The sequence below is a fragment of the Lasioglossum baleicum genome, chromosome 8 (assembly GCF_051020765.1).
Source record: "Lasioglossum baleicum chromosome 8, iyLasBale1, whole genome shotgun sequence".
In the NCBI taxonomy this organism is placed as follows: domain Eukaryota; kingdom Metazoa; phylum Arthropoda; class Insecta; order Hymenoptera; family Halictidae; genus Lasioglossum; species Lasioglossum baleicum.
The window spans coordinates 9003292-9024675 of NC_134936.1; the positions used below are offsets into that span (position 1 = coordinate 9003292).

The 21384-nt window shown below is 36.5% G+C and overlaps 1 protein-coding gene across 4 annotated transcripts in view; it reads left to right on the forward strand.

Annotated features, from left to right (window-relative positions):
* The window catches only part of Pgant9 (polypeptide N-acetylgalactosaminyltransferase 9), a 498492-nt gene that overhangs the window by 67744 nt on the left and 409364 nt on the right, over nucleotides 1-21384 (forward strand). The window contains exon 1 of one of the 4 annotated variants that reach the window (XM_076428490.1): nucleotides 2968-19929. The exons of the other annotated variants lie outside the window; for them this stretch is intronic. The gene's annotated coding sequence lies outside the window, so the exon portion shown is untranslated. Of the gene's footprint in view, nucleotides 1-2967; nucleotides 19930-21384 lie in introns of those variants that run through there. 4 annotated transcript variants of the gene reach the window in all.

A 21384-nucleotide genomic window follows, 5' to 3' on the forward strand; every position in this document is an offset into this window, starting at 1 on the left:
GCAATATTTATTATTCGAAGATCAAAATTGAAGAATTTAGTTGACCGACTTCAAAAATATCTTTACATACTCTTCACCCCCTACTCGTATTTTTTTCTCTTATTTCACCCTTCAGCCCCTATTTGTGTTGAATAAAACAATTCGCAAAAACCTCCGAACAACTCGAAAGTCGAGTTCTACAAAAAGCATAATTAAAATCTATTCATCACTGAATGGAAGTTCGAGCAGAGCGATCAATCTTTCAGGAATTCCCTTGCGGCTAGCGAAATCTTTCTCTCTCTTTCGAGGATCTTTCGTCTAATGCAACGTCGCCCGGCGTCGCGTCGTCGCGACAAAAAGAGGGAACGCAATGTAACGCGAAATAAAAGAAGAAACAGAATGCTAGAGAAGCACAGGGGTAACAAAAGAAGCCGGTATTCAGATCGATCGAAAATTGAAAGGGTGATTCAACGATGGTTTCGCTGACTCGCCGAAGAAAGTAACAATCCCACTCGCTCTTTAATCCGCGTCCCAGCCCGCGTACAGCCCGACACGCCGCGGGGGTGTTATGAATTTCACGCGAGGGGCTGCTTCATTATTTAGATGCAATTTTTTCCGGAATCACCGGCACGCGAATAATGGGCCGCGAGCACGGCCGAGGCGAGAAGATTAATGCTTCGATCCGACATCCGAACATGAACTTTCAATCTGGCCTACTTGCTGCGCGAACACGTAATGCGAGCGTCGCGGACAAACCGCGGCGACCCATTGTTGAACGATGCCACTCTCCCTTGGTTTTTAGTTTTTAGTTTTTAGTTTTTCTGCTTTTTTGCTTTCTCGCCGGGGCTAGCAGGAAATGGGATTCGCCCATCGCTTTCCTTTTTTCGCCGAAAGTGAATTCCGATGTGCAAAACCAACCCTTCGTCACCGCATTGACCGCCATGCTGGCGAACCCTAAGGAAATTAACCCTTTTAAAAATGTATGCAGACGTACCGAAAATGGAGATGCACTCGCGGTACAGTTTGCTGCAAAAGTTTAGGCCCCGTGCTTTTCACATACAGGGTGTCCCAAAATTCGTGAAAATCCCGAAAGGGGGTGGTTTCTGAGACCATTTCAAGCGACATTTTCCTTTGCAAAAATGTTATCCGCAGCTTTGTTTAGGAGTTATTAACGAAAAACACGGACCAATCAGAGCGCGACCTAGACGCTAGTCGCCACAGTCGACCAATAGACATTTGGCGCGCCGCACAGTGTCGCAAACCATGGACAAAAATCGAAAAAGTCACATCTTCGTATCGATTCAAAACTATGTTCATACTATGTTAAAATGTCCAAATTAGGGATGCCGATTATTTTCAAAAAGATCGATTTTTCTGAATCGATTATAATCGAAGCTTCAAGAATCGATCCACTAAAAAATCGTTTCCAAAATAATCGATGTTTTGAATAATCGATTTTATTTTAGAAATGTCTAGAAATGATAAAAAAACGAAGATCAAAATTTTGTTGGACTCTTTTATTAAAGAAATAAAGTAATAATGATTATTAGACTGCGGATCTTTATGCACTTATAGCAAAATTGAGTATATGAAAATCGAAGAAGTTGAAAGATTTATTACGTACTTGTTTCGCGCATGTTGTTGCGCGTCAGCCAATGGTCGCGTGGTCGGCCGAGTACGAGTAGGGAATTAGCCAACGAACGAGTTCCGTTAGAATCATTATGCGGAGTAGAATTGTCGCGTTTTAGGAAAATTTATATAGTTACTTTTGATGCTAATTAGATCTCTTTATACAGTCTCCACAGTAAACACTCCACGGTCTCCACGTACAGTTATACAATTTGCCATAAAAATCGATTATTTTTACAATGTTAGAATCGATTATTTGTAAAAATCGGATATTGAAGAATCGATTCTAAAAATCGATTTATTTTATGAAAATAATCGATTTTTTAAATAATCGATTAAAAATCGACATCCCTAGTCCAAATAATCATTTTTTGAAAACAAAAATTTAAAAAATGCAGTAGAAAATTAGTTGCAGGGAATCTTGTAAGCGAATATTAGGAAGATCAAATAGTACATCAATTCTTAGCGTAACTTGTTTACGTTGTGATATGAACAAAACACGTTTCTAGGAAATAATTTTTTTAGGAAATAATGGCTAAGGGTTGACTAATTGTAATTCAACTTTAAAAATTTTGTAATACTTATATGCAACATAATAATTGACCTGAAACGAAACAATAAAATTTTATAGGTTTCCCTAATCTTTACCAGAGGATAAAAAAAAACGTATCCGAACGTATCGGTGATTTTGGTTGTGTCTATTCCTAAGATAGTATATTTTGATATTATATAAGTCTAATTTGCAACTTCCGGCAAACATCAGAGTTATTTAACAAAATATATAGCAAGAACCGGTCAGCAGCCGAGTACGCGGATATCCTCTTGTAGATATACATATGAGATTTGACTACGGTTGTTGAATAAATAAAAGAATGTTTATATTACATAAATTACAGATATGATTAAATAAATAAAAATTAATGTTCTAATAATCATTGATAATTATTTACAAAAGGTAACACCCTCCGATCATGCTGATTTTTTAATGTTGTCCAGGTCAGCACCCCGAATAATGTTGTAATGGTGTTACTCGTTGGTCATCGTTTATAAAAAAAGTTATTAACAAAAAAAATTAATCTACTTTTTATATATTTTAAAAACACATACATATATATATATATATATATATATATATATATATATATATGTATATTATAATTTATAATTTATATGAATAATTTATAATAATATGAATAAAATTTAAGGGAAACAGTTGTTTTTTAATATCTATATTTTCTATTATACTTATATGTATTTATTTTTATCTATTATTTTTATGTATTTATCATTATCTATTATTTTTATGTATTTATTATTATCTATTATACTTATATTTCTATTATACTTACATATTAATTATGCTACTTAAAAATTGTAAATATCACGTACTAATAACGCGCAAAAAAATTAAATTTTTTTTATTGAAATCGTTTTTTATTGTTTAAATAAATGACTATATTTATAATAACATCATATTGAGATTGCTTACAATATAAAGAAGAAAACCCATTTTGTTTCATGTCTCTATCATGAACAGAACGAAAGTTATTGATTTTTGTCCAAAAAACAGGCATTTCGCGACACTGTGCGCTGGGCCGACTGTGGCAACTTGCGTCTAGGTCGCGCTCTGATTGGTCCGTGTTTTTCGTTAATAACTCCTAAACAAACTGCGGATAACATTTTTGCAAAGGAAAATGTCGCTTGAAATGGTCTCAGGAACCACCTCCTTCCGGGAAGTTCACGAATTTTGGGACACCCTGTATATAAGATCGTGGGGCTGTAAATATTAAAATAATAATAATACAATTTCACTTAATAATTATGTTGTATCCACATTGTATTTACGTCGGCTGCGCTCTAATTTCTGTTATCTCGATTTTACTTGTCTTTCGTTGCGTCTTCGTTCATAATTGCACAGTCACCCAGTTGAAAGGTTAATGTACTTACCGGGTAATTAACATTAACGTGGTCGCTATCAGCATTTGTTTCGCTGCCTAATTTCACTATGAAAATGTTTCATTAAATTTTATGCAATTTGCAATTTTTCTAGACAAATTTTAAGAAAGTAGCATCGAATAAAATATTATTAATAGCAGTAGCCATTGTAGATCTGAAATAAGTCTAAATCGTAATAAACTCTGTCCAATTTTATATTCTAGCAATTTTTGAAAAATTTTTGAAAATTTTTTTCATTTTTTCATTAAATGCAGTGCACCTGTTTTACTAAATATTAAAACAATTTCACGGAAGAATGTCATAGATTCTGTGATTATCCAAAGTGTATAAAATTAATTTGATCATCTCCAACTAAATTGCAAATGTAACGTGTTAAACAACGAAAAGTGTAAAATTCATTTGACTATCTCTAAGTAAATCGCGAGATTGCGGACGTCATATATCCACGACGATGGTGGCGAACGTGTTAAGGGATCTTTTAAAAATGCATGTGGACGTCCTGAAAAAGTGGATGTCCGTGTTCCAGGAGCGTACAGTCTACCATAAAAGTTTACACTTGACAATTTTTCAATATTTATGAAAAGCGTCATATTGTGGTTCAAGATGCAGGTCACGTTCGGATAGGGAGCAGAATCGTCAGATTAAGACTTGCGTCCCCACTCTATCTTCACCTTCTACGACGCTATTTCCCCCTCTTCCGTAGCACCTGGTCACATGACGCGCCTCGTCTCTGTCGTGCATGTGTCACAACGTCACGTGATTGATCCGGTACCTGGCAGAGAGAGGGTAACTTGTTCCCCTCAATTCGTGCTCCCTCCCCTCACCTGGCTAATAATTCACAAGTCCAAACAATAAATAAACAATATTTACATCGAATTTGTAGGGCGTCGTTCGAACAACTGCTTAATAAATTAATGTATTGCCGATTTAGTGAACTTACTAATTTTATTCTTTATGATCTGTGCCTGCAAATGTTTATTTATTTTGGTTGGAAATATAATAATCCGTAAGTCTAAATAATAAATAAATAATACTTACTTTGAATTTGTAGGATGTCGTTCGAACAACTGCTTAATAAATTATGGTATTTCCTTACAATTTAGCGAACTTACTGATTTTATTCTTTACGATCGGCCTGCAAATGTTTATTTATTTTAGTTGGAAATATAATAATCCGTAAGTCTAAATAATAAATCAACAATGGTTACTTTGAATTTGCAGGATGTCGTTCGAACAACCGCTTAATAAATTATGGTATTTCCTTACGATTTAGTGAACTTACTGATTTTATTCTTTACGATCGGCCTGCAAATGTTTATTTATTTTGGTTGGAGATATAATAATCTATAAGTCTAAATAATAAATAAACAATGCTTACTTTGAATGTGCAGAATGTCGTTCGAACAACTGCTTAATAAATTAATGTACATATTGTCTTACGATTTAGTGAACTTACTAATTTTATTCTTTACGATCGGCCTGCAAATGTTTATTTATTTTGGTTGGAGATATAATAATCTATAAGTCTAAATAATAAATAAACAATGCTTACTTTGAATGTGCAGAATGTCGTTCGAACAACTGCTTAATAAATTAATGTACATATTGTCTTACGATTTAGTGAACTTACTAATTTTATTCTTTACGATCGGCCTGCAAATGTTTATTTATTTTGGTTGGAAATATAATAATCCGTAAGTCTAAATAATAAATAAACAATGCTTACTTTGAATTTGCAGGATGTCGTTCGAACTGCTTAATAAATTATAGTATTACCTTACAATTCAGTGAACTTACAATTTAGAGTTGCTGTATAAATTTCAACGCGAATCGTGCACCATAAATGTTATTTGTGTGATACGAATTACGTTGTTTCACCGGACAAGTCGCCCTACACATTTATAAATAAGTGCGCGTTGTTTTCGTCCGTTGGTACAATAAATTTCACGAAGTCAAGCAATGGAATATTTTTCTGGCAAAAAAATCTGCAAGCTCCACCAGACGTTAACAGAAACGTGCGAACGTATTTTTACGCTGTAAACGAGAATAGAATCAGAAATAAAGCGTCCGTTGAAAATCCACTGCGTCGCGCGGGAACAACCAGTGTAATAAAAATTGATGTCACGGCTAGCAAGCCATTCAGGTTTTTCGTTTTTCTCTTCTTCTCCTTGCGGAGCTTTTTTTTCCTGCCGTGTACCGCCGTCCTAGAATTACCGATTGAAGGAAGCAGCCCCGGCTTCTTGAATCACTTTCATGCCCGGCATATTTCAACGTGGTCAAACGTCCCCGCGAACGATGCATTATTTAGAACGCAATTCGGGGAGAGACCAGGGCTGGACCTCGCGAAACAAATACGCGCGAAATGGGCCAAGTGCATCTGCCGGAATGTCGTTCCTCTTCCGGAGGATCGATTGACCTACAAACTTAATTTTACTTTGCCTTCGCTCTGACATCAGTCACGAGAAGGACCCGGGAAACGCGTCACTCCTCTCGTGCCAATAATAAAATAAAATTCTCTGCGGTGGACAATATTATACGAACCACTTTAATCCTATTTTTGTAGGTTTGAATAAAATATTAGGTCGCATGAAAAGAGTTTTTACACGTTTTAATATTTACAGATGAATTATATTTCACTAGATTGTCTTTAATAATGCAATAATCTTTATGCAGAACGATAATTGTTGTTATTGATTACAAAAATCTGCAGCATACAACTCGCTTTTCTTTTTGACAATTTTAATAAGCTGAAGACAATATATTGTCTCGCAATCTTTTATAATTACATTAAATATTAAATATTAGAAATGTATAAATTTTTAAATTATAATTATACGTTTCATTTTCTAAGAAATAAATATTTTCAACAATGTTCAGAATTTTTTCAAAATGTGGAAGGATTGAAAACCTTTTTCTGTGTATGATACAAAAATGTTGTTTACTGATCTAGTAATTGATCTCTACTAATTGATCTCATTACGCTTAACGTTCCATGTAATGATATTAATTAAAACTTATAAGAAAACAAACAGAACACCATAGAAAAGAAATGGTTAATTTTTACCAGAAGCTGCGACTATTTTTCTGCAAATACCTCTTTTATTTTTTCAAGTATCATTGATATTAGTAGAGAATACGTGATTTATTAGTACTAAAATATTGTTTCAACACGAAACGATCAGAGTGGGTCAAAGGAAAAATCATTGTGTAACAGTTGCATTAGAAGTAGAACAGTTAGCAATTATGGGAGGATTTGCAATCTACAGACATGAATGAATTTTTTCAACAAGTTTGTACACATCTATGATGAACGAATTTTTTATGGTAGTTTTTACACATTTATGCAGATGAGTACAGTTTTTATAGTAGTCTTTACACATTCGTAGAGATGAATAGATTAACTATGAAGTGTAGCATAATGGAAGTCCTTTCTAAGAATCTGCATATTCAGCACCATTAATGGTTAACATAACTGTACCGCTATCTTAGTATCTCACCTACCGGATGCCTACTGGTAGCTCTTTTAATGACTGTGCTGTATCTAAAAGAAATTTAATGATTTCCTTCAAACTAAAAATCCTAAAAGACGTTATTCGATAATTGTACTCAATATAACTTGTTGAATAATTATTCTTCAATTGTTAAGAAGCTGTTAAGTGATTGCCCATGAGTAAATAATACACACATAAACTGTATAATATTATTACTTTATACTCGTATACTACTCGTATCATTTTGTACTTCGAAGTTTTTTCTTTATATTTTGTGTAGATTATCTTAAATTTCAATAACAATCAACTTTTTATTCGTGATTTTTATCGTACAAAATTTTAGAATAATTGTTATTTTTGGTCCTGGAATTTAGAAGTAATTTGATATTTTAATCCAATTCTTTTGTGAAACAGTGAAAAATGATACATATTGATATTTCTTATCTTCCGTTTTTCTTTCACTGTGAATTTTACAATTCCAAAACCGCGTGGTTTTAAATTATGTTCTCTATGCTGGCGCGAAAGAAAGAATTAGAAATCAAATGATTAACACAACTGGGACGCGAGCGTAACAATTTTCCGGAATAGCAAGTGTACCGTTCCCGGATTAACGTTCTCCTGCTGCTCCGATTTGTCATGCACTAATCCGGCCGTTACAAATGCGTCAACGAAATATCCCAATTCCATCGTGCGTTACGACCAACTGCAAATCCAGAATAAATACGCGAATCTCTGTAAGCACGACTGCGTTCGTTCGTTTTCTTTTTTCAATCGAACTAGCTAAAACAGTCGATGGGAAAAAAAAGATGTCGATTATTAAATTCATTTTCCCCTACTACATAACATCATAACTTTCTGTTCCGATGTCGAGCGGATATCGGACCGTCTGCGTCCCATTGGCAGCATGAAATTGTTTAAATAAACGATCTCGTCAAGTAACTGTCACTTTAATATCCGATTTAATACAGGAATTTCCATGAAATTGCGTTGCGCGTAGAGGAGGCATCGATCCCTCTTACAAAATTCAATGGAAAAGAGTTAAATTTTTAATGCGATTAATAAAACACGATTGATAAAACGGTTTATATTCGGACTTGGGTTTCGGTCGCGACAGTAAGCTGTACATTTCTAAAATAAATATCGGTTTTAATTAATTCCGGAATACTGATGGGGCGCGAGGATACACGCGATAACAAGATTAATATCCAAGTGATCCAATCAATATTTTCAATAACGCGCGTGTGTGCACATATGTGCTTTTCCTTCAGATAAGATTTTTCAAAAATGTGAGAACCCAGAAAATATTAGACTTGATTTATAATTCTTTACAATTTTGAAGAGTTTACAGTATTGTGGTGTTCAGTCCATTTCATTCGATCAGTTAATATTCAATTTTTGGAAACAATATTAGAATACTTAAAATATAGAATACATTTTGTAATTTTCTTTCAAAACTTTGTGGTCCTGTGAAAAGTGAACTTTTTATATTAATTAATAATTGAAGAAATAACTTCAGTATAGTAAACAATTCTCGAATAGTCCGACGTAAATACTCTTCAAATTATTTTTTGTATCATTTGAAAATGAAAATGAAAAATATTTTTCCTTCCTTTTTGGTTATTCCGAGTTCTAGTTACTGAGCTGAAGTAATAAATTTGGACACGTGGTAAACAATTCGAGTTAGAGGTTTATATCGATTTTTGGAGGTTCTAGCAGAAGGAAATGAACAAAATTATTGTTTTATAGAGGTTTCCGATTTATGGAGGTTTGATTTATCAAGATTCGATTGTGTTACTCCTATATTATAAATTTTCGAACCACAGTTCCCTCCACTTCATTGTCGTATCAGTATTTCCACTTTTCCTTTTGCACACGATGAACCTATCGACATTGGCGGACAGTTGTTGCATCCTCTGTCCATGGGTATCATGTGTCGATACGATGTATACTACGAAAATATTGAGGTATTGGCTGTGGTGGATGTCAACCAGCAAAGTGGAGGAAGCCCGTGTCCTCTTAGAAGATTTATGGCCGCCCATCGCATGGGGATAGATGGTTTTACCCGTTCCAACTTTACGGTCAAGTAACATACCCTCTTAAATCACTGTCATAATTGAAGGGGTTGAAGGAACAATAGAAGACAGATGAGTGGAAATAAACGTTGCTTTAGCGGCACAAAAGAGGCGTCGAGGAAGATGCTCCGAGGAATCTTGTCGTGCTCCAACTCCATTACAGTTAGAGTCGTTCTTAAATTTTTCCAATTTGATAGAGCCATGAGGTAGAATGTTAGTATTTTCATAGTTAACTTACGACAACAAATTAGTTTAGTAGTCCTAATTAATTTCCTGTGGAGGTACTAAACTGTGATTGTTTTTATTTTATTATCTTTCACAAAATATTTTCTTTAAACAACAGAAAAGTACATTGAATAGAATTCAACACTGGGTTGAGTTAGTTATTATTATATATTTTAATACACTTTTCTTAAACGTAGAGTGAATACATAATAGACTACGAGTCTGTATTTACTAAACGAAAACAGTTACCTATAATGTTTATCAGAATTTAGTAAACATTTGGATTAGTTATTTATGCAAAGTGAAAATTGTCTGCATCAATTGCAAACTACTGGAACCAAATAAAAATGCAGTATTAATTTTAATAAAGTGACATTATACATATAATTATTGACAGGCTTACATTCTAATCGTTCTACTAAAATTTTTATAATACTACAGTAAAGTCGCGTTTACTGTCCAACAGCCTGTTTTCTGCACGGACAATGATCGCATACCGACATTATATTTTTATGATTGTGTCTACCGTGCCGAGAGTTCAAAAGAAAGCCGAACATAGAGAAGGACAGCATTACAGTGGAGTGGGTAGGCACTGGACAGTGATCGCGACTTTACTGAATCAAAAAATACACCGTTGCATTTAGCAATGTCTGCAGAATCATTTATACAATGTCTACCATTAAAACAAAAAGTTCTACAAACTAATTAGATTTTGCCTCTGACTCTCAATTTTCAATATAAAATCGAAGAGATTCGAGAAGAATGGTACGTTGAAGGCGTCTTGCCCTCTTTAAACATGATGCAAACGTTCAGAAAGAGCTAAACAAATAATCTCGTAAACAATAATCTCCGAAGAAATGATTAGTTCCTCATCACATATTCAAACAGCTTCGACAAAGCAGAAAAATCATGCAATTTAGAGTACGTCCACCCCCGCGTCGCCCTAATGGCAGACAGTGCGGCGTTTCTCCCCCGGTTCTGAAATTACACGGCATCCCGAGAAATCCGATAAGATCAAAGCGTCACGCTTCTTTCCATTTTACGTTCCACGACGTTTGCGTTATTCATGGGGTAATATTTACGTGGGACTTCTCGCGAAAATCGACGCTGGTAGAGGGTGGGAGGACATCAAGGGGGTAGTCTCGGGTAAATGCTGCGGAATTTAACAATTTCCATGAATCTTTTCACTGTGACGTTTCACGTTACAATTCTTTTCTTTGTAATTGATGTTTTAACTCGTCTATACAAGACTGTTCTTCAGACGGCTGTAACTATGTTAATTTTACGAATCCAGACAAATATGTTTGCACACTTATTCTCAAGGAAAATTGCGAAAAAATCGACTTGTTAAAATGAAAACCAGTATGCTCCCATAAGCCGCGGGGTTGCCGGAACTTGCTATCGACCTTTTCGAGGTTGAACTCGACGGGAAGGAAGGAAGTCGAGGAGACCTTCTGCGGATTAAACTCCGTCGGAATCGGGCAAATGAGACGAAGATCATCGACCGATCCCGGTTCGTCGATGCTCTCCGCAAGTACATCCTTAATTCTGATTGAACGTAATCTTCGACGGGGGAGGGAACGCGGAAACCTATCGCGTTCACTGGCCCTTCACCCGGGTAGCTAACGGAGAAAAGTTTCAGAGACTCGTTCCGAAGGAACACGAAGGCAAGCAAGGATCCGAGGGATCCGATCTACTGGACATCGGGAACGAAACTTCACTGTTTGCCAATTTCGGAGGCGTGCAATCGTGGGAAAAGTTTAGTACGTTAGACGCATGAACGAACTCTGGAACCGAATTATCCGGAGTTACGCCAGTGTTGGATGAAAATCGTTCCTTGATTCTTAAATTCAAGAGCTGAAATGCACGATGAAGAGGACCGGGTTCGAGAATTCGTCGGGTGGTTAGGGCGGCTGAGTTAGCTCTACTGCCACATGATGAACTTTCTAGTAACGGATTGCAGGATAACTGCAAACGTGAAGTTTCATTAGCATTTTCAGGACGTTTGGATTATGTAACCCAGAACGATACACCTTGAAGTGTCTCGGTAAATTGTTACGAGATGTTTAGGAAGAGTCTAGTGCGGCAAGTTAGCCTCTCTCTATCAGTACCGGACAAGTCACATTAGTTAGGCCAGTGTCTGAAGAAACAGTATATCATTCGATAGTTAATATAATCTTGTCAATTTATGCAGGCAGCCCTTGAACATTGTGACATTTCTTAAAAATCTGAAGGTACCATAACGCATAACCTCTCCGACCAGGTCGACGTCGACCAATACATTTCCCGTCGATGGAACAATTCCGCCATTTATCCAGCAAAAAACAAGAGATCGCTCTTTTTTATACGGAACTGTCCGTTTTCATTTGGGAAAGCGTGAAGCCTGTCTCGAGACGAGTTCATCGACCTGTAACCCCTTCGTCTTTCAAGGTCATTCAAGGTCATTCAGTGCCGTTCAAAATTTGGCTTACAATTAGCTAGACGGAAATACGTGCACCCAAAAAAGATTTGTGATCACCAGACTGCGGATTTTTATGCAAAATAAAAATTGTTTACATCGATTAGAAAGAACAAGAGTCAAATAGAAGCGATATTCTTTTTTCTATAATTTTAATATAAGCTGAGACTAATAATTAATATTCTCAAATTCTTTTAATTTGTCAACTGTGTCAAATTGCACCTACTCATTTTTGTTTTAAGGATGTTCTGGTGGTATATAAAAACGCAACAAAATTTGTGAAAATTTGACAAGATATAATCCTTACTAAATTAATGCAATTACCAAAGTTTGGATTCGATTCAACTGCACCGTTTAAGAATTATAGCAACTTAAAGTTTGCACATTTTAATACGTCTTCTTATGGAGAATTCATAAAATTCCACTTCAAACCCTATTTAAACCTTGAAAAAACGCAACTAGAAACTCCAGTTTTTTTATATGTAGTTTAGAATTCACTAAACAGTTGCAGAGCAACAAAATTATAAACTGTTACAAAACGTCACTAGCATGGAAACGCGACAAGTGTAGACCACTGAATATAGCTACAGAGGGTACAGTATTCGCAAAAGTTTAATGCAAAATATACTCATGAATGGCTTTTATTGCCATGTATTGATGGATTTCAAATTTCTTGTACTTTTGTCTCCCATTGTACCTCCAGGGGGAACTATACCCTCGGATTGTAACTAGAAAGGAACTAGAATCTTACTAGATTTTTGGTCGAAACATGGGTTTGCGCGCCTGGATTTTTTGTCGTTATTTGAGCATATTTTGAGCTGGGTGAGGACTCATTCTGTACAGGAAGGTTAAATACAGGGCGCTCTTCTCATGATTTAACGAGATTATGTTTATATCTAATAATATGAGTGCCCAAAGTAGAGAAAAAATCTAGAAAAATAACCGCAGATTTCAATGTATTTTTCTGTCTCAAAGAGACTTTTTTGACTGATATGACGAGAAGAGCGCCCTGTAATGAACCCTCCTCTATCAAATGAACCTTTGTGCAGCTCAAAATATGCTCGTATAAGGTCAAAAAATCGAGGCGCGTGATTTCATTCACATTAGCATAGATTTCCCCATGAAGACAGAGGTCCTCCCGGATGCAGAGCCAGTCTAGAGCCAATTTTAGTGCAGTTCGTTTAGACGAGATGGCGCCTAGTCAGGAGGACTGTCAATCAGTGCTGTGATATTGTGCAACATTTCACTGCTGCACTGCTATCAACGTGGAATCATAGCAAAACTGACACAGACGAGGTAGATATTCTCATCGGTGGCACTAATATTAGTGCGAGCTGCCCTGTGTAACGGCATTCGCGACGAGCTGAATAGAATATGGAAATAACAAGCAACTCCATCTCGTGTTCATTAGGCAGTTGCGTGTTTATCAATGTTACCAAACTTTTTTTTTGCACAGAGGTTTATAACATTGATAAATAGTTATTTTCTAGTTACAAATCGAGGGTATAGTTCCCCCTTAAATGCATAAACATTTGTTAAAAATCTGAAGGTACCATAACGCATACATAACCTCTCCGACCAGGTCGACGTCGACCAATACATTTCCCGTCGATGGAACAATTCCGCCATTTATCCAGCATAGAACAAGAGATCGCTCTTGGATAGCAATTTATACGGGCGTCGAGCAGTTCCCAAAGTCCCAAAATGCCGGAGCAATGTCGGTCGTAGTCACGTCCATTTCCGTACGTTTTATTCCCCATACGTTCCAAAAGAAAACGGTCCCGCAAGAAAGAAAACCAGAAATGTATCGGGTTGCCCGCATTATTTTTACAACGAGACAGAGAAGAGAAAGAACGATCTAGGGGGGGCTGCTCTGAACGACGTTTTATTTCGTATCGGTTCAATTTTCCTCCCGTGATTCCGATAACTTACGACTCCTCGCCGGCTTGTCGGCTGATGAATTCCGTCCGACGAATTCCCCGTAGGTGGACCGGTATTTATGGTATCCGCAATTCGAAAACCGTATGGAAGGAAGCAATTTGTTCGACCGCCGATACAATACTCCGACGTGGCTCGCGGTAATGAAACAGGCTCGAAATCGTTCCGTACGTGCGGCATACTATGTACTCGCGTAGCTGTGTTACTCTCCCGATTGTCCGAGTTTTCCCAACGCGCCCCTTTGCATCCCGTATACTCCGACGGGTTGGAACTTGACGTTCGAGTCGAACTGACGCCTGGCGTAGTTATAATAGCGCTTAATTATCAGCCGCGTTCCGCGAACAGTTCGAATTCCAGTACTGTCAATCAGGCTGATTGTTTGTAACGTGTTCGTAGAGTACGTTCCGAGGAGCAGTGTTTTGTTGGATAACGTCTTTCTCATTACATACTGTCTAACTTGTTCACAATGCGCGTAATCAACCCTTTACGGTCGAACGTGTTAGTTCTAGTCGACTTCAGAATTAAATACAGAATAATATCATTCAGTGGACAGGGCCCGCTCTAGGGGGGGGGGGTGGGACAACCCGGACATTTGTCCGGGGCGCGAAAATTTAGGGGCGCCATTTTGGCTGTAACTGTGAGAAAAATATTCATGTGTTAAATACCCAATTAATAGAAAATTTGCTTTTATTAGAATAAATGCTTTTATTGAAATTTAAATAAAATGATTTGATTTTTATTGGAGATAAAAAGAGTATGTACCTTTATTTAAAAAATATATGTATATATATTCTTAAGGGGTGGCAATTTGTCTTTTTGTCCGGAGCGACGTAACCGCTAGAGTGGGCGCTGCAGTGGAGCCTATCTCGAGACGAGTTCATCGACCTGTAACACCTTCGTCTTCCAAGATCATTCAAGGTCATTCAATTCTTCGTTAGATCATTTTTCTAATTCGTTCGGAGAGTCTTAGAGTCCACAATGTACGTAATTAACCCTTTACGGTTCAACGTATTTCTTCTACATGACTTCAGAATTAGATACAGAATAATATTGTTCAATTATGTTCCTATAGGTAGCTTTATAGAGGCTGCAGGGGCATCTTCATCACAAATATCCTCAAAGTGGACTTGCGTTTGTAATTTCAAGGTGACCTCTGCCTTTTTTTATAAGGAACTGTCTGTTTTCATTTGGGTAAACGTGAAGCCTATCTCGAGACGAGTTCATCGACCTGTAACACCTTCGTCTTCCAAGGTCATTCAAGGTCATTCAGTGTCGTTCAAAATTTAGCTTAGCTAGACGGAAGTACGTGCACCCAAAGAAGATTTGTGATTACTAGACTGTGGATTTTTATGCAAAATAAAAATTGTTTACATCAATTAGAAAGAACAAGAGCCAAATAGAAGCGATATTCTTTTTTCTATAATTTTAAAAACTGGGACTAATAAATTAATATTCTCAAATTCATTTAATTTGTCAACTCGTGTCAAATTGCACCTACTCATTTTTGTTTTAAGGATGTTCTGGTGGTATATAAAAACGCAACCAAATTTTTGAAAATTTTATAAGATATAATCCTTACTAAATTAATGCAATTACCAAAGTTTGGGTTCGATTCAACTGCACCGTTTAAGAATTGTAGCAACTTAAAGTTGGCACATTTTAACACGTCTCCTCTTATGGAGAATTCATAAAATTCCACTTCAAACCCTATTTAAACCTTGAAAAAACGCAACTAGAAACTCCAGTTTTTTTATATGTAGTTTAGGATTCACTAAACAGTTACAGAGCAACAAAATTATATTTCTGTTATAAATGCATAAAATCCGCAGTCTAGTGATCGCTATACGATGTCTCTCGCGAAGCAAAACTTCAAATGAGACACTCTGTATATGCAGCGTAGAAGGAAAATCACACATAAGGACAACTTGAAAGTTACTTACGAACGTAATCTTACTAAAAGCCACTCAGCCAGATGCATTTGGTTAATCGGATAATCTATAACTGTGCATTTTAATGCTAACAAAGATCCACTAAAACACAGTCTATTATAAAATCGTTACTGTACAATGCGGTTTAATGGAGAAGCGTACAGTCATTAAACGGAATCTTATAATACATACACGAGATTCCAATAGCGTCCTTCTGAACGTAATTTTTAGAACCACAGTGTAATCGATTACCAAGTTGTAGACGAAGAATAAATATTCATTGAGTGCTCTCTTCCTGGGAACCTTGAAGCAACGAACGAACGAGTACATAGATCCTGTTGAAAACATGATGCACCGATGTGAGACACTTCAATTAGCATATTATAGGAATAATGGATATCCACGCGGTGTTTCACTTTCCTTGATTCTCTGTGGAAACGTTCGGGCCGAGGGATGAACCGGTAGAACTCGTCTCGAAAATAATCCAAAAGGACGGATCTCAAACGGAATATGCAAAACCTGTTTCTCGCGGGATAAAAGCAACATTCCGGATGGCCTTTTACACGAAAGCCGAAGACCTCGGTCCCGTGATCGCTCGACCCGCAATCTTTCCAATAAGAGCGCAAGAATCTCCTCGCATTCTCTCCACACTTTGTAGAATTAAACCGTAAACCGTCGCGGTGTTCCACCTGTTGAAGGGAGTGCCTGCAGGTAATTTATCTTAGAGCGAAAGAGTCTCGAGGCAACGAACTTCGATGTTACAACGAAGTTCAGCCGACGCGACGCGCGACCGAAGAAATACTTTTCCGAGGAGTGTCACGGTGATTAGGGTATCCCTCGGGGCGAAACCATGCGAACACGATCGATTAAATTCGCTCTAATGAATTATTAGACTGGGCACCTTTACATAAGAGATTTTCTGCAGCGACGAATGGCGGCGAGAGGGACGTTCCATTCTTTATTTGAGCATTTTAACGAGCTACAAATTATTCATCAATGTTATGAACATTGTTACGAAGTGGAAATTAATTGTTTCCGTCTGTTCTTAAACTGTGATGAAATGTTTTATACATTTTATACATTATATATAACTTTTATACATTTCATAAATCATAAGTGTATATGATCTGTTCAGTCTATTAATTATTTTAATACCGAAACGTATCCATTGTTTATTATTTGTAGCTTCTGATAAATAATATAGTGAATGAAAGAGAATGGGAATTAACCTGGACAGTGAATATTTATAAACACATGTCGATTCATTGTTTAGTATGTTGAACATTGGTGTGGAGATCATTAAATTTTTAATTCTATACAAATACATAATTTTACAGATTGCATTTTTCTTCATCACAGAAAACTTCATTTTTTTTGGACATATTCACTTAATATTGTTAACTTCCTATAAACTTGTGAAAATTCAGATCTAGTTAAAAGTTCTAACTTAAAACACAATAAAATTGTACTTCAATTACAATATTAATTATTCAAGAATTATTGCAGTATTTCCAAACACTATATTAATTATTCAAGAATTATTGCAGTATATCTAAACACTATATTAATTATTCAAGAATTATTGCAGTATATCTAAACACTATATTAATTATTCAAGAATTATTGCAGTATATCTAAACACTATATTAATTATCCAAGAATTATTGCAGTTATCTAAACACTATATTTTTATTTTACTTTTCATAAGATGGTAAATCATTTTTAATAATAATATGTACATAAATAAGCTTTTAACTAAGGATATTGAAGTGATAGTGCACACAATGCAAGATAAACAAAATAAAGAAGAAATGTGTAGGGAAAAGAGTGGTTAAAAAATGTAGTACACTAGGATAAACTAAAAAGACAATAGGAAAGTTGCTAAACGCATACAGCAACATAACACCATGAATAGCGTTGTAAACTATGGAATATAATAAACTATAAACACTGTAAACACACGACATTATGTCTGGAGAGAACACATCAAACCCAACGACATGTAAAGATGGTTGGCATTGATACGTCAAACAGAAAACCGCAGCATCTGGAAAGTGAAAACTGCGGCATATATTGCTTTACCTTCAAACCACAAACAAAATAACTTTAGTGAAAGCATGTCAAATAGACGGAATAAACTGTCGTCGCCGACGCGTCATTTTTCTACCATGGAAAAAGTTTTATTTGTTCTATTCGCCATTCGCTGTTTCAATATGGCCAATAACCGCAGCAGTCAAGGCTAGAAATTAACACGCTCGCCGTCGCGTCGTCGGCGCACATGCGTGACATTTACGATGTCATATTTTTCCGAAAAGAAAGTCGAACTGTTTTTATGCGCTCTGCTAGATAGAATCGTATTTCAATGGTAGATTGAACATGTGTGAATTTGTGAAGTGTGAACATGAATTTGTACATGTGTAGCATCGCTTCGTTTGTAGAAATCAATGAAATTAACTTTTATAAGTGCGATAAGTAGACTGCGGATCTTTTTTTTATGCAGAATAAAAAATGTTTGCATTGAACGCAAGACACTGGAGTCACTTTATTTCTTCTTTTAATTCTCTTATTAAGCTGAAATTTATACATTGATGTCCTTAAATCTTCTTAATTCCACTGCTTTAAATTTTACGTGTCCATTTTCGTCAAAAATGCATAAAATCCGCAGTCTAGCGATATGCAAAAACGAGCTATAAACAATCACATTATCAAATGGAGCTTGTAATGCAGGAAATAACATTGCTCAATTTTACCACGTTTTTATTAGCTCGCTTTCTTGTTTGTTTGTCTGTTTGTTCGGTGGCAAATTTTGCAATTGATTTTTTCTTTTTAAATTCGTTAAGGCAGTTCATCAAAAAATTTCCATCAGTTATTTCTTATGATAAGAATAAAATACAAATATCATTAATTTTGTTAAGGTGGAGTGGGGTAAGTCCGTCGTCTACGGGGCAAGTCCGTTAATTGGTTATTTTTTTCTATTATTTTATAATATGAACGAAATTTCTCTAGCTTGTATTTATTAATGTAGTGTAAGTTAGTATGAACTATTCTACATAGATGTTGCCCAAGAATAAAGGTGTTTGCCTCGCAAACCTTGGAAGAGAGAGAGAGAGAAAGAGAGAGAGAGAAGGGCCTGTGCCAGGTTTTTGTAATTTTATAGGAGCGCAATTAAGAACTTATTTTGCTTTAACATTGAATAAAACAAACCGTAAAAGAAGTCTTTCAGATTTCACTCTTTCCCCAACGGAATAATGGCCTATGTCAGACCTGGGCGACGCGACGGCGGCCCGAAAAACACATGTTGCTGTTTCTTTCCTTCTCTTGCTCGGTAAGACAGTCTCAGAGTAGTAGCAGCATATGTTTTTGGGGCCACCGTCGTCCAGGTCTGCCCTATGTCATTTTCAGCTGGTTTTTATTATTGCAATTCACGTTTAAAATTAAGTTTTATGCTACGAATAAAACTGATTCGTAGCGTTCCATTCGATAAAGTGTCGTAAGAATTATAGAATATAACACTACAGTGGCCTTTATGGGACCCATAAACCCCGGTCCACTGAAGTACAAAGTCAAGTCGAATAACGTCACCCGCAATACGTCGAAAGCCGTCGCGAGCCATCGTCTTATATCGAAAGAAAACGGCAATAGTAACAGAGAAGGTCGCTTGAACCGTGTAAACACACCACAAGAAAGAAATTCCTGGGAAGTTTATCAGTAAAATTTCGGTCTCTTGCGTTTGGTAATGCCTGGCGACGCATCGTTTACCGTTTATCGCGGTGAACATATCTCTTGTGTAAAGGTCGTATCGGGAGTGTCGGTCCTCTCCTTTAGAGCCGGCAGCCTCTCCTACTCGGCTCACCTTCTCCTACCTGGGGGCACACAGGTGTATTGGCCGGCAGTCAGCGGCGTTCCTCGGCCGCCATACGCTTTCAGTTAACGCCTGGTCGTCGCCAGGTATGCCGGTTCCCCCGTGGGTTACCGTCATATTACTTCTCGATCGTCTAGTTTACGGGTTTTCGTTGTCGTTGCTCTTTGTTTCACGGTGTCGCGTGTGTCTCCGCACGGTTTCGCTGCCTTCGCGGGTTTTCTGTGAGTGATTTTAACGCGTGGACCGGACGATACGTCAGCCAAACGGTGAGGTCCGGTCTTGGTCTTCGTCTTCTCGATCCGTTTTCAGTGCCGGGACTCGTACGACGGTATTGTGTGTGGGTGCAGCGTTGTGGGTTTGTGTTCTCCAGACCTGGTCGCTTCGGTGACACGTAAGTAGCTCATCCTTGGAACTGATTTTTCTTTCGGACTGATTGCGTGTGGGTGAGCTGCTCTTTGATTGTTGCTCTGTTGGGGATACGGAGTAGCATCTCGAGATCAAGATTTCTTTAGAAATGCATTGCTGTTTGGCCAGAGATCAGTTTATTTCGATGAATGCAGTTATGTTTTAAGACCACTATCAAGTAAATGTTACTAGACCGTTTTAAAATAGAATAGTAACTTACATTTTCTAAAAATTCGCATTTATTCTTTCATAACCAAATTCAAATTTTGAATAGTAGGCTTTGGACCACTACGTATTTGTGGGAAATTATTGAATGTATCGTTAGAAGTTAGAACGAATTTTATTTGATTTTTAGAGTACATAATGTGGGTTGGTATGAATTTACTATCAGGAGATGAATTTATTTACATTGATTCTTTCATAACCAATTTCAAATTTTTAGTGATCTAGTGGATTTTGGACCACTCTGCAGTTTAGTAGGAAATTATTGAATGCATTGTTTGTAATAAGCTGGTTAGATGCAACAAATTTTATTTGATTTTTAGAACACACGATTTTTGAGTCGGAGACTAAATTGTTTGACTTTTATAAATCACCGGTGATTACGAATGAACTGTCTGGTCTGGGGATTTTTTAGTTGCTTCTTATCGGTTGTTCAAATAGAGCAATGGACTCGATTCATCTCTAATCAAACATAGGAAGTCTTTCGAAATATATATTTATTTCTCATGAAAAATTGGATTTCTTTAGCCACAGTGTAAATTATCTGATTTTGACAATATCAATTTTTGATGATTTTGAGTGACAGTCATTTGAAATTGGTAAAATACAGGGCACTCCTATGGAGTAAACAAACTGGTTCTAGAACTTGCTAGTTTCTTCGTATCAGCTGTTCAGATAGAAAACGTAAGTTGTATAATCAGAATATACATTTTTGTCGATATCTATATAAAATACAGAGAATCACGTTTCCTTGTTTGTTTCTGCTAAAACTTGTTCATTTAGAAAAATAAACCAGGTTCGTCTCTAATAACAAGTTAGGTTTGTGCAAAAAATGAATTCTGTTTAATTTTCATAAAATACAATGTTGTGTTAAAATAAATCGTTCTAGAAGTTGTGAGTTTCTTCTAATTAATTGCTCAGGGAAAAATAGATTAGGTTTATCTCCTATTAAAAGTTCATTCAGTCAACTTTCAGTCGACTCTGAATTTAGTCAGAGAATGAATTTCGTCTGTTTTGTATAAGATACCAGGAGGGCACATTGAAATCGACTAACCAGTTCTAGAACTTGTTGGTTTCTTCCAGCGTAGAGTGAAATGCATCTGTGGCTACTCCGATCCTGACCCACAGTCTAGAGCAAAGTTGCCAGCCAGTGCAACGATTTATGCAGGGAAAGTCTAATGCAAAATGAGTAATATACGTGTATGAATAAAATGGGATT